Source organism: Protomyctophum parallelum, assembly GCF_964188405.1.
Source record: "Protomyctophum parallelum genome assembly, chromosome: 7".
In the NCBI taxonomy this organism is placed as follows: Eukaryota; Metazoa; Chordata; class Actinopteri; order Myctophiformes; family Myctophidae; genus Protomyctophum; species Protomyctophum parallelum.
The window spans coordinates 49,557,852-49,569,849 of NC_139705.1; the positions used below are offsets into that span (position 1 = coordinate 49,557,852).

The 11,998-nt window shown below is 45.9% G+C and overlaps 1 protein-coding gene across 1 annotated transcript in view; it reads right to left on the minus strand.

Annotated features, from left to right (window-relative positions):
• pfkfb2a (6-phosphofructo-2-kinase/fructose-2,6-biphosphatase 2a) overlaps positions 1 to 10,869 on the minus strand; it is a 40,440-nt gene extending 29,571 nt beyond the window's left edge. Inside the window, exon 1 of the mRNA XM_083768413.1 lies at positions 10,778 to 10,869. The gene's annotated coding sequence lies outside the window, so the exon portion shown is untranslated. The remainder of the gene's footprint in view (positions 1 to 10,777) is intronic.
• Positions 10,870 to 11,998: the final 1,129 nt, after the last annotated feature.

An 11,998-nucleotide genomic window follows, 5' to 3' on the forward strand; every position in this document is an offset into this window, starting at 1 on the left:
CACACACACACACACACACACACACACACACACACACACACACACACACACACACACACACACACACAATTAATTTAATTCACATTAGCCAGTCTACAGTACAAGCTCACAACGCGTACAGTAGACCCCCGTTGCGATGGTTACAAGGATTGTGATGCTCATGTACAGACAGACGTAATATTATCAAAGTATTCTGAGGCACCCATTGGTGCCATGGCGTCCACTTTGAGAAACAGTACAGTACAGTACAGTACAGTACAGTACAGTACAGTACAGTACAGTACAGTACAGTACAGTACAGTACAGTACAGTACAGTACAGTACAGTACACAGTATAAACATGCGTCCTCACATGTGCAAGAGGACATTCCATTCCATGTGTCATGTGAACACAAACACACACACAAATGTAAAGGGATGCCAGCCCCCGTCTCAACAAAGATGTCTTTTCATGGTTATTAATTAATGCACAGCAGTTCAAAATGAGTTCACATGAAAGCACTCGATTAAAAGGTTGTTTTTATTGTGTTGGGTACAGGGCCGCAGGCAGCAGCATTTGGGACCGGGAGACTTCTTGTGAATTAGGACATTATGCTGCGACATTAACCCATTCTGACCTGAGATCAGATTCTAAAAATGTCTTCTACATCCTGACAGTTTTCTGAAAAAGCTATGTTTCTATGTCAGTCGTTCTTCGATTTTTCAAAAAAATAGCAGACCTACAAGCTCGTAGTGCGCCACTCGGTGGCGCACTATGAGCTTGTAGATCTGCTGTTTTTCAATACCAAATAACACCAAAAGGGGTTAAGAAGGCTCAGGACAAAAACACATTTGTGAAGCAAATAACATGATAAAAGTTTAAATTAGTCTTTTATTGTGTTATGTGAAAACATGCGCACACGCACGCAGTGTTGTTTTAATGTGCTACTGTCTTGTCTCTTGCAAAATAGGAATGTAATCTCAGTCAGGCTTTCCTAGTTAAAGTTATATAAGAAATTAGAAGAAAACATGAAAGGAGGCACAAAGAAAAGATGTGGTTAAAGTCTTGTAAAACTCCAGCAAGCTGGTTAATATTTAGACATTTCCATCACATGATCCTCAAATCATCCCCACCAGCCTGTTAATCTTTCTCCTTGTGTTCATGACTAGAATATGAAATATGGAAAATAGTATGGAAGAAAAGAAATATAAAATAATAAACCAGGGACTGTGGTATACAGTAATTTTAGAACAGTTATATGGTGTTGAGAAGGTGGTGTATAAGTGCTCCTTTGGTTTAGTTTTTTCTTTATTTTTCACAAAATGTTATTATTTTAGTTTATTTTGTGTTGTGTTGTGATGGAAATCATTGCGTAATCATTGCGTTTCTCTCTCATAATAAAAAAACGACTTTCATGGTGCATATCTGAACTCCATGTATTGGAATAAATTAATTTGAATAGCCATTAGATCAATATGGCGTCCCACTAAGCACTAGACGTTGATTAGCTGTCTGGTTTAGAGATAGCCTTAAATTAGCCAAGCTACAATAGTCTCGGAAATACAGACATGTACAGTTACAGTTAGCTTGCTCATCCTCTCCCACCCACTCCCCCATCCCTCCCCCAACTCTTTCTGGACAAGCATACTGTACATGTACAAATTGTACAGTACAATCCAGTACAATGAGTCCCTTGTTACTGAACAAACACCCTGTAGCAATGAGTACATCATATACAGTAGAGTAATTTAACACTCATTTTAACTCGTCACTTACCTAGATGTTATTTAACCCATTCTGACCTGAGATCAGATTCATACGAGGTTTCCACTGGACACACACTGGTCTGATTAACCCATTCTGACCTGAGATCAGATTCTAAAAATGTCAGTCGTTCTTCAATTTTTCAAAAATAGCAGACCTACAAGCTCGTAGCGCGCCACTCGGTGGCGCGCTACGAGCTTGTAGATCTGCTATTTTTCAATAGCTAAAGCATAACATGATGCTGACACCAAAATGGGTTCCCGTTCAGAATGGGTTAAAAAGTAATACATGCACACATGCATGAATTATTGTATTTATTTGTTTAGAAATTGTAAAAACAATACAGAAAACCTGTCCATATAAAAAGGAAAATGCCACGAGGAGGCAATAAAGCCCAAACTAAGGGCTTCTACCTACAGTATGTATAAAACACAAAATAGAAAATGAGTAGAACATGATTTGTTCTACTCATGTAAATCAGACAATATAGCATGATGAAAACGAGCCCTCCTCTTCCTTCAGCGTTTAGGTCATGGAACGGTACGGCGAATATAGTAAACAGGATGTTGACGCAGTGAAACTGGTACATGTGGTCCCATAGGTGAAACTGGTACATGTGGTCCCATAGGTGAAACTGGTACATGTGGTCCCATAGGTGAAACTGGTACATGTGGTCCCATAGGTGAAACTGGTACATGTGGTCCCATAGGTGAAACTGGTACATGTGGTCCCATAGGTGAAACTGGTACATGTGGTCCCATAGGTGAAACTGGTACATGTGGTCCCATAGGTGAAACTGGTACATGTGGTCCCATAGGTGAAACTGGTACATGTGGTCCCATAGGTGAAACTGGTACATGTGGTCCCATAGGTGAAACTGGTACATGTGGTCCCATAGGTGAAACTGGTACATGTGGTCCCATAGGTGAAACTGGTACATGTGGTCCCATAGGTGAAACTGGTACATGTGGTCCCATAGGTGAAACTGGTACATGTGGTCCCATAGGTGAAACTGGTACATGTGGTCCCATAGGTGAAACTGGTACATGTGGTCCCATAGGTGAAACTGGTACATGTGGTCCCATAGGTGAAACTGGTACATGTGGTCCCATAGGTGAAACTGGTACATGTGGTCCCATAGGTGAAACTGGTACATGTGGTCCCATAGGTGAAACTGGTACATGTGGTCCCATAGGTGAAACTGGTACATGTGGTCCCATAGGTGAAACTGGTACATGTGGTCCCATAGGTGAGACTGGTACATGTGGTCCCATAGGTGAAACTGGTACATGTGGTCCCATAGGTGAAACTGGTACATGTGGTCCCATAGGTGAAACTGGTACATGTGGTCCCATAGGTGAAACTGGTACATGTGGTCCCATAGGTGAAACTGGTACATGTGGTCCCATAGGTGAAACTGGTACATGTGGTCCCATAGGTGAAACTGGTACATGTGGTCCCATAGGTGAGAGATACATGTGGTCCCATAGGTGAAACTGGTACATGTGGTCCCATAGGTGAAACTGGTACATGTGGTCCCATAGGTGAAACTGGTACATGTGGTCCCATAGGTGAAACTGGTACATGTGGTCCCATAGGTGAAACTGGTACATGTGGTCCCATAGGTGAAACTGGTACATGTGGTCCCATAGGTGAGAGATACATGTGGTCCCATAGGTGAAACTGGTACATGTGGTCCCATAGGTGAAACTGGTACATGTGGTCCCATAGGTGAAACTGGTACATGTGGTCCCATAGGTGAAACTGGTACATGTGGTCCCATAGGTGAAACTGGTACATGTGGTCCCATAGGTGAGACTGGTACATGTGGTCCCATAGGTGAAACTGGTACATGTGGTCCCATAGGTGAAACTGGTACATGTGGTCCCATAGGTGAAACTGGTACATGTGGTCCCATAGGTGAAACTGGTACATGTGGTCCCATAGGTGAAACTGGTACATGTGGTCCCATAGGTGAAACTGGTACATGTGGTCCCATAGGTGAAACTGGTACATGTGGTCCCATAGGTGAAACTGGTACATGTGGTCCCATAGGTGAGAGATACATGTGGTCCCATAGGTGAAACTGGTACATGTGGTCCCATAGGTGAAACTGGTACATGTGGTCCCATAGGTGAAACTGGTACATGTGGTCCCATAGGTGAAACTGGTACATGTGGTCCCATAGGTGAAACTGGTACATGTGGTCCCATAGGTGAAACTGGTACATGTGGTCCCATAGGTGAGAGATACATGTGGTCCCATAGGTGAAACTGGTACATGTGGTCCCATAGGTGAAACTGGTACATGTGGTCCCATAGGTGAAACTGGTACATGTGGTCCCATAGGTGAAACTGGTACATGTGGTCCCATAGGTGAAACTGGTACATGTGGTCCCATAGGTGAAACTGGTACATGTGGTCCCATAGGTGAAACTGGTACATGTGGTCCCATAGGTGAAACTGGTACATGTGGTCCCATAGGTGAAACTGGTACATGTGGTCCCATAGGTGAAACTGGTACATGTGGTCCCATAGGTGAAACTGGTACATGTGGTCCCATAGGTGAAACTGGTACATGTGGTCCCATAGGTGAAACTGGTACATGTGGTCCCATAGGTGAGACTGGTACATGTGGTCCCATAGGTGAGACTGGTACATGTGGTCCCATAGGTGAGACTGGTACATGTGGTCCCATAGGTGAAACTGGTACATGTGGTCCCATAGGTGAAACTGGTACATGTGGTCCCAGAGGTGAAACTGGTACATGTGGTCCCATAGGTGAAACTGGTACATGTGGTCCCATAGGTGAAACTGGTACATGTGGTCCCATAGGTGAAACTGGTACATGTGGTCCCATAGGTGAAACTGGTACATGTGGTCCCATAGGTGAAACTGGTACATGTGGTCCCATAGGTGAGACTGGTACATGTGGTCCCATAGGTGAAACTGGTACATGTGGTCCCATAGGTGAAACTGGTACATGTGGTCCCATAGGTGAAACTGGTACATGTGGTCCCATAGGTGAGACTGGTACATGTGGTCCCATAGGTGAGACTGGTACATGTGGTCCCATAGGTGAAACTGGTACATGTGGTCCCATAGGTGAAACTGGTACATGTGGTCCCATAGGTGAAACTGGTACATGTGGTCCCATAGGTGAAACTGGTACATGTGGTCCCATAGGTGAAACTGGTACATGTGGTCCCATAGGTGAAACTGGTACATGTGGTCCCATAGGTGAAACTGGTACATGTGGTCCCATAGGTGAAACTGGTACATGTGGTCCCATAGGTGAAACTGGTACATGTGGTCCCATAGGTGAAACTGGTACATGTGGTCCCATAGGTGAAACTGGTACATGTGGTCCCATAGGTGAGAGTATTTTGCCAGTCAACCAGAATCAAGCGACTATCCATTTTAGGAAAGTGGAATAGGGCTTGCAAACCTCGCACCTTTGGTATGCAAATTGGGTGGGTGCACCATTTTGAGTGATGAGTCACTACTATGGCCAACGGACAGACAGACAGAGACAGAGAGAGGGAGAGAATAATAGATCCATAATATAGAGAGAGAGAGAGAGAGAGAGAGAGAGAGAGAGAGAGAGAGAGGGAGAGAGAGAGAGAGAGAGAGAGAGAGAGAGAGAGAGAGAGAGCGAGAGAGAGAGAGAGAGAGAGAGAGAGAGAGAGCGAGAGAGAGAGAGAGAGAGAGAGAGGGAGAGTCACACTCAGGCGGCAGTGAGATGAATGCGCCGGTGAAACGTTGTTAGTCCATTATCTATTTCTGATTATTAATTATTACCTTTATGGTGAGAAGCCTACTTGTTGTATTTCACACAACAGTATTGGCTACTCAAGTATGCTTAATAAATCCCATTTTGGCGAACTGAAATGGCTCTAGCACTGACTGTGCACTAAACACTCAAACACCAACTGTATACACTTGATGCAGATCTAATATGTAGGGCTTGTAGGCCATCACAGTCACAATGGCGCCGGTAGGCGTGACAGCCTACCGTGACGCCAGCCTTGCAAGGCCTATTGTGCAAGTGTCCACAGAAGCCGTCCCTGAGCTATGCTAACAGACCCATCACGACACATACAGTACTGCAGTACTGAACAAGCCTTGGCCTGACTCACATTCCACACTACATACTGTACATGACATACTGTACACATCCAGGGCCAAAACATCTCTACAGCAGGTGAGAAGCCGTTTGTACTATAGCGTTGTTGTCGTCAGGTAAAAACCTCTTATCCCACTATTTTAACTGCGTTTTATTTTTGATAAATAAATGCCCTACGTACGTGATCATACTACAGTGTCAATCAAAAGCAAGGTCAAAACGAGCTTGTGGATCTGCTACATATGAGGTTTTCACCCCCCCCCCCCCCCCCCCTCATGTTTTATTTCTCAGCTATTAAAAAATAGCAGACAACACATGCCAATTATCTAATGTAATCCTGGGCGCTACACTTCCTCTGCCAGCGGACTGACCTCATGCCTCCTTCTATGCATGAGGAGTCCAAGCTGCTTCTTTTCACCTGACGGGGGGGAATTTCCCCGGCCGGACGTAGCGTGTGGAAGGAACGCGTTATTCTGACCAGTTCCTTTCCCCTCCATCATCAGGCGCCCCGGCTGGCCAGGGGGAGGTAGTTTTAGAGACCAGGATTACTGCATGTTTTTGTGAGGTTACCTACCCTAGGGGACACGGGGAGAACATGTGAGGTTACCTACCCTAGGGGACACGGGGAGAACATGTGAGGGTACCTACCCTAGGGGACACGGGGAGAACATGTGAGGGTACCTACCCTAGGGGACACGGGGAGAACATGTGAGGGTACCTACCCTAGGGGACACGGGGAGAACATGTGAGGGTACCTACCCTAGGGGACACGGGGAGAACATGTGAGGGTACCTACCCTAGGGGACACGGGGAGAACATGTGAGGGTACCTACCCTAGGGGACACGGGGAGAACATGTGAGGGTACCTACCCTAGGGGACACGGGGAGAACATGTGAGGGTACCTACCCTAGGGGACACGGGGAGAACATGTGAGGGTACCTACCCTAGGGGACACGGGGAGAACATGTGAGGGTACCTACCCTAGGGGACACGGGGAGGACATGTGAGGTTACCTACCCTAGGGGACACGGGGAGAACATGTGAGGGTACCTACCCTAGGGGACACGGGGAGAACATGTGAGGGTACCTACCCTAGGGGACACGGGGAGAACATGTGAGGGTACCTACCCTAGGGGACACGGGGAGAACATGTGAGGGTACCTACCCTAGGGGACACGGGGAGAACATGTGAGGGTACCTACCCTAGGGGACACGGGGAGAACATGTGAGGGTACCTACCCTAGGGGACACGGGGAGAACATGTGAGGGTACCTACCCTAGGGGACACGGGGAGAACATGTGAGGGTACCTACCCTAGGGGACACGGGGAGAACATGTGAGGGTACCTACCCTAGGGGACACGGGGAGAACATGTGAGGGTACCTACCCTAGGGGACACGGGGAGAACATGTGAGGGTACCTACCCTAGGGGACACGGGGAGAACATGTGAGGGTACCTACCCTAGGGGACACGGGGAGAACATGTGAGGGTACCTACCCTAGGGGACACGGGGAGAACATGTGAGGGTACCTACCCTAGGGGACACGGGGAGGACATGTGAGGTTACCTACCCTAGGGGACACGGGGAGAACATGTGAGGGTACCTACCCTAGGGGACACGGGGAGAACATGTGAGGGTACCTACCCTAGGGGACACGGGGAGAACATGTGAGGGTACCTACCCTAGGGGACACGGGGAGAACATGTGAGGGTACCTACCCTAGGGGACACAGGGAGAACATGTGAGGGTACCTACCCTAGGGGACACGGGGAGAACATGTGAGGGTACCTACCCTAGGGGACACGGGGAGAACATGTGAGGGTACCTACCCTAGGGGACACGGGGAGAACATGTGAGGGTACCTACCCTAGGGGACACGGGGAGAACATGTGAGGGTACCTACCCTAGGGGACACGGGGAGAACATGTGAGGGTACCTACCCTAGGGGACACGGGGAGAACATGTGAGGGTACCTACCCTAGGGGACACGGGGAGAACATGTGAGGGTACCTACCCTAGGGGACATGGGGAGAACATGTGAGGGTACCTACCCTAGGGGACACGGGGAGAACATGTGAGGGTACCTACCCTAGGGGACACGGGGAGAACATGTGAGGGTACCTACCCTAGGGGACACGGGGAGAACATGCAAACTCCACACAGAAAGGCCCTTTGGCCAACCCCGCCTCGGGTATGGGCACTGATGACGCGGAGGAGGATCTGCTATTTCTGAAGACAAATGTATGTACTGTACCACGATGGGGCGCTGCTGAGGCTGAGAGGGACAGATACTGTATGTAAAAATATACCTTGTCGTCTGCACAGAGACCACAAGGTTGCTCAACGGAGACGCACAAGTCAATAAAGTTAAAATAGTAAGAGGTGCTCCTGGATCAGACGGGATAAAACATCACATAACAAAGGAGACCGTGCAGGCGTGCACTCATAGTTACCCCATTCTGACCTGAGATCAGATTCTAAAAATGTATTCTACATCCTGACAGTTTTCTGAAAAAGCTATGTTTCTATGTCGTCAGTCGTTCTTCGATTTTTCAAAAATAGCAGATCTACAAGCTCATAGCGCGCCACTCGGTGGCGCGCTATGAGCTTGTAGATCTGATATTTTTCAATAGCTAAATCATAACATAATGCTAACACCAAAAGGGGTTCCCGCCCAAAATGGGTTAAAAAGAGGTAAACCAACATGTTTCCACCTCACTCGGTCTTAGAATAGAACTATGTTAAAAAGTTATGTTTAATGACAAAATCTCATATTATTTTATGGGGGTCTCTCCTTGGTCAAGTCAATGTGGGGGTCCTTGGCATGTTTTAGAACCACTGGTACAGTACAGGATAATAACTAATCCAATTCACATACAGTAGATTAAAGATTATTCAGAGAGTAACTGTTGGGTTAATGTTAAACCTAGATTATATTATGAGACATTAGCCTTTAAAAAAAGAGTCAAAGACACCCATGATGTCTGCTATGGGAAGAGAAGGCACGCCTCGTTGTGTCATGTGGCATCAAAGGTGACCTTCCCACATGCTGATGATCAGAATCTGTTTCTTTAACCTTCAAAACCAACAGGAGGGTACAGAATACTAGCGATAAAAAGGAGAGAGAGAGAGAGAGATTAAAACTGCAATTCAAACTGCTGCAGACAAGAAAGCGTGGTAAAAACAGCAAAATATCCCCAGCTTGCCTATAGCACCATCCCTGGAGAACGTTGCCACCTCACGTAATCTCAGCCGGGCCACTAACCCATTTTGACCTGAGATCAGATTCTAAAAATGTTTTCTTTTTCTGAAAAAGCTATGTTTCTATGTCAGTCGTTCTTTCGATTTTTCAAAAATAGCAGACCTACAAGCTCGTAGCGCGCCACTCGGTGGCGCGCTATGAGCTTGTAGATCTGCTATTTTTCAATAGCTAAAGCATAACATAATGCTAACACCAAAAGGGGTTCCCGCCCCAAAATGGGCTAATCAACACACACCCATGGCCTCCACTTCTTTGAGACATGCACCGCTGTACGTCAGTCAGAACACGCATAACTAGATTCAGCAATAGCTTCTTTCTAAATCCATCCAGCATAAATTATGCTGCCTGCACCTTGCACTTTAGTTAACATCCTGTACCTCTACCTTGATGAATTACATACAGTGTATTATGTACATGACACTTCATTTATGGACTTTAAAGTGATATGATAGTAGTATATGCCTCCTAAGACGAATGCTAGACCTCTCCTCCAACAAAGGTCTTCTAGAAATACCCGCGACCAAGCAGAAAACAAAGGGTGACCGGGCATTCGCTGTGGTAGCTCCCACCCTATGGAATGCCTTGTCCCTGGCGTTGGAAAAATGCTGAGTCAGTTGACGGTTTTAAGAGTCTCCTAAAGAAACTCACTTATTTGGTAAATATTTCTCCCGTGTACCTTTGACCCAATTCATTTTATAGCCCTATGTTTTTGTTCTGCTGTATTTGTTTTAGTTCTGCTCACTGCACCACTGTATTATTATATTATTGTCACAACTGTGTGATATGTTCCTTGTTTTTTTGTTCCTTGTTTCCTTGTTTTTGCTTCTATTGTTTATACTGTTAACTGTTCAGCACCTTGTAACTTTGTTTCGAAAGGTGCTTTATAAATAAAATGTACTTACTATAATGGACTTTATATATATATATGGACTATATATCGCTTTTTATATTATTTTAATTGCGTGTTGTGTCTTGTGTTTCTATGCAGTGAACAGTGTTTGAATGCTTGCATACAGTGCCAATAAAGGGATTGTGATTTCCGAAAACAATATCAGAAGAAGAAATTAATCAGAATCTTTGAACTGCCAATGTGTTACGATGCGGTCTGGAGGTTCAATAAGTAACAAAGACATTATCCCAGATGATGTGTTAACATTTCACCTTGAACGGAGCACACACACGCACACACGCACACACACACACACACACACACACAAATAGAGAGTATGCACATGCATGATTTCCCCATCAGGACACGCCCCCCTCATCTAGACTGAGTGTGAAAACATTGAGCAGCATGATGAGTGTTGGAGTTTGGAAGCGCTCCAACCGTCCTGCGTACCACCCGTTTCTAAATTATCTTAGAAAAATAATCAAATGCAGGGCATTTCTTGACAGAAAGAAGCTCATAACGTTTCTATGGTGGATTTTCATGAAACAAAAACTTTGCAGATAGAAAGAGGATAATTCAAGCTTTCCGTACAGCTGCAATGTTGGCGAGTTTAAATCAGACAGGACTTTTCTGTGTGGATGAATGGGCTGTCAGAAAGGCCAGGAAGTAGTTTTTTTGCCACTCAGTGGGACGATGATGTCCAGGTATGATGATGTCACGCACATACCCTCTATACGAACAACAGACTTACAGCATTTCTTCTCGTTGGTCCGGGGTTCGGTTCTCTGGGGTTCGGTTCTCTGGGGTTCGGTTCTCTGGGGTTCGCTTCTCTGGGGTTCGGTTCTCTGGGGTTCGGTTCTCTGGGGTTCGGTTCTCTGGGGTTCGCTTCTCTGGGGTTCGGTTCTCTGGGGTTCGGTTCTCTTGCCTTCGGAGCCGTTTTCGAGGACGGTGCTTTTGGGCTGCTGCTGCTGGATGGCAGCCATGTTGGAACCACTGGTCACCTCCTCTCCTGTGACACACACACACACAGAACCACTGGTCACCTCCTCTCCTGTAACACACACACACTGCTGCAGAGGAACCAGGAGACGGTCAGTTAGGTCAGAAACTCTCTCTCTGAGAGGTATGTTCTACTTGCCCCAAAAATAAATAATAAATGGTGCATTTATATAGCGCCTTTATCCAAGGCGCTTATAGATTGTGCATTACATTCACCCATTCACACACCGATGGTACCAACCAGCACATCGGGAGCAATTCAGGGTTCAGTGTCTTTGCCCAAGGACACACGACATGTAGACAGGAGGAGGAGCCGGTATTCGAACGGATCATTGGACGACCTGCTCTACCTCTTGAGCCACAGCCGCCCGCCCATTATATATAATGACAGGTAAAAATGTATATGAATGTCTTATTTTAGGTGTAGCAACAGTGGAAACAGCACATTATAGGTAAACAGTGTTCTTATGTTAAATTCCACAGACCAGAGAGCTGTGGCCACGTGGTGGTTGCGTCCCCTCTCGAGCAAACACCTGTTCATCTGGATTAACCACCTAAGCCTGGTGTTTGTTGTTGTTACAACTAGAGGAAATACTAGCACATCTACGAGCTCCCAAACGACAGCAACGTAATGTTGCTTGAAGCTGCAGGACATCTCCATAACCGGCTGTGTAAAATGTGATGTGTAATGTCGAACATCATATTACTTATTACATAATATTTGTAATTCAATAACGTAACACGTCATTTGTGGTTTTGCTACAATACACAGTAACTTCGTCAGTGTTAAAGGCATAGTACAGTAGCCTACTGCATGTAACTTTAACCTGTGTTACAAAACAATAAATATATATTTTAAGTTGACAATAATTTACTGGAGTAGTGTGGTGTTGGTAACACACTATTTGTGTTTTCACTGGTTGATTTGATAGACAGGGAGGGATGTTTTTGGTACAAGTTGTACCAAAAACAT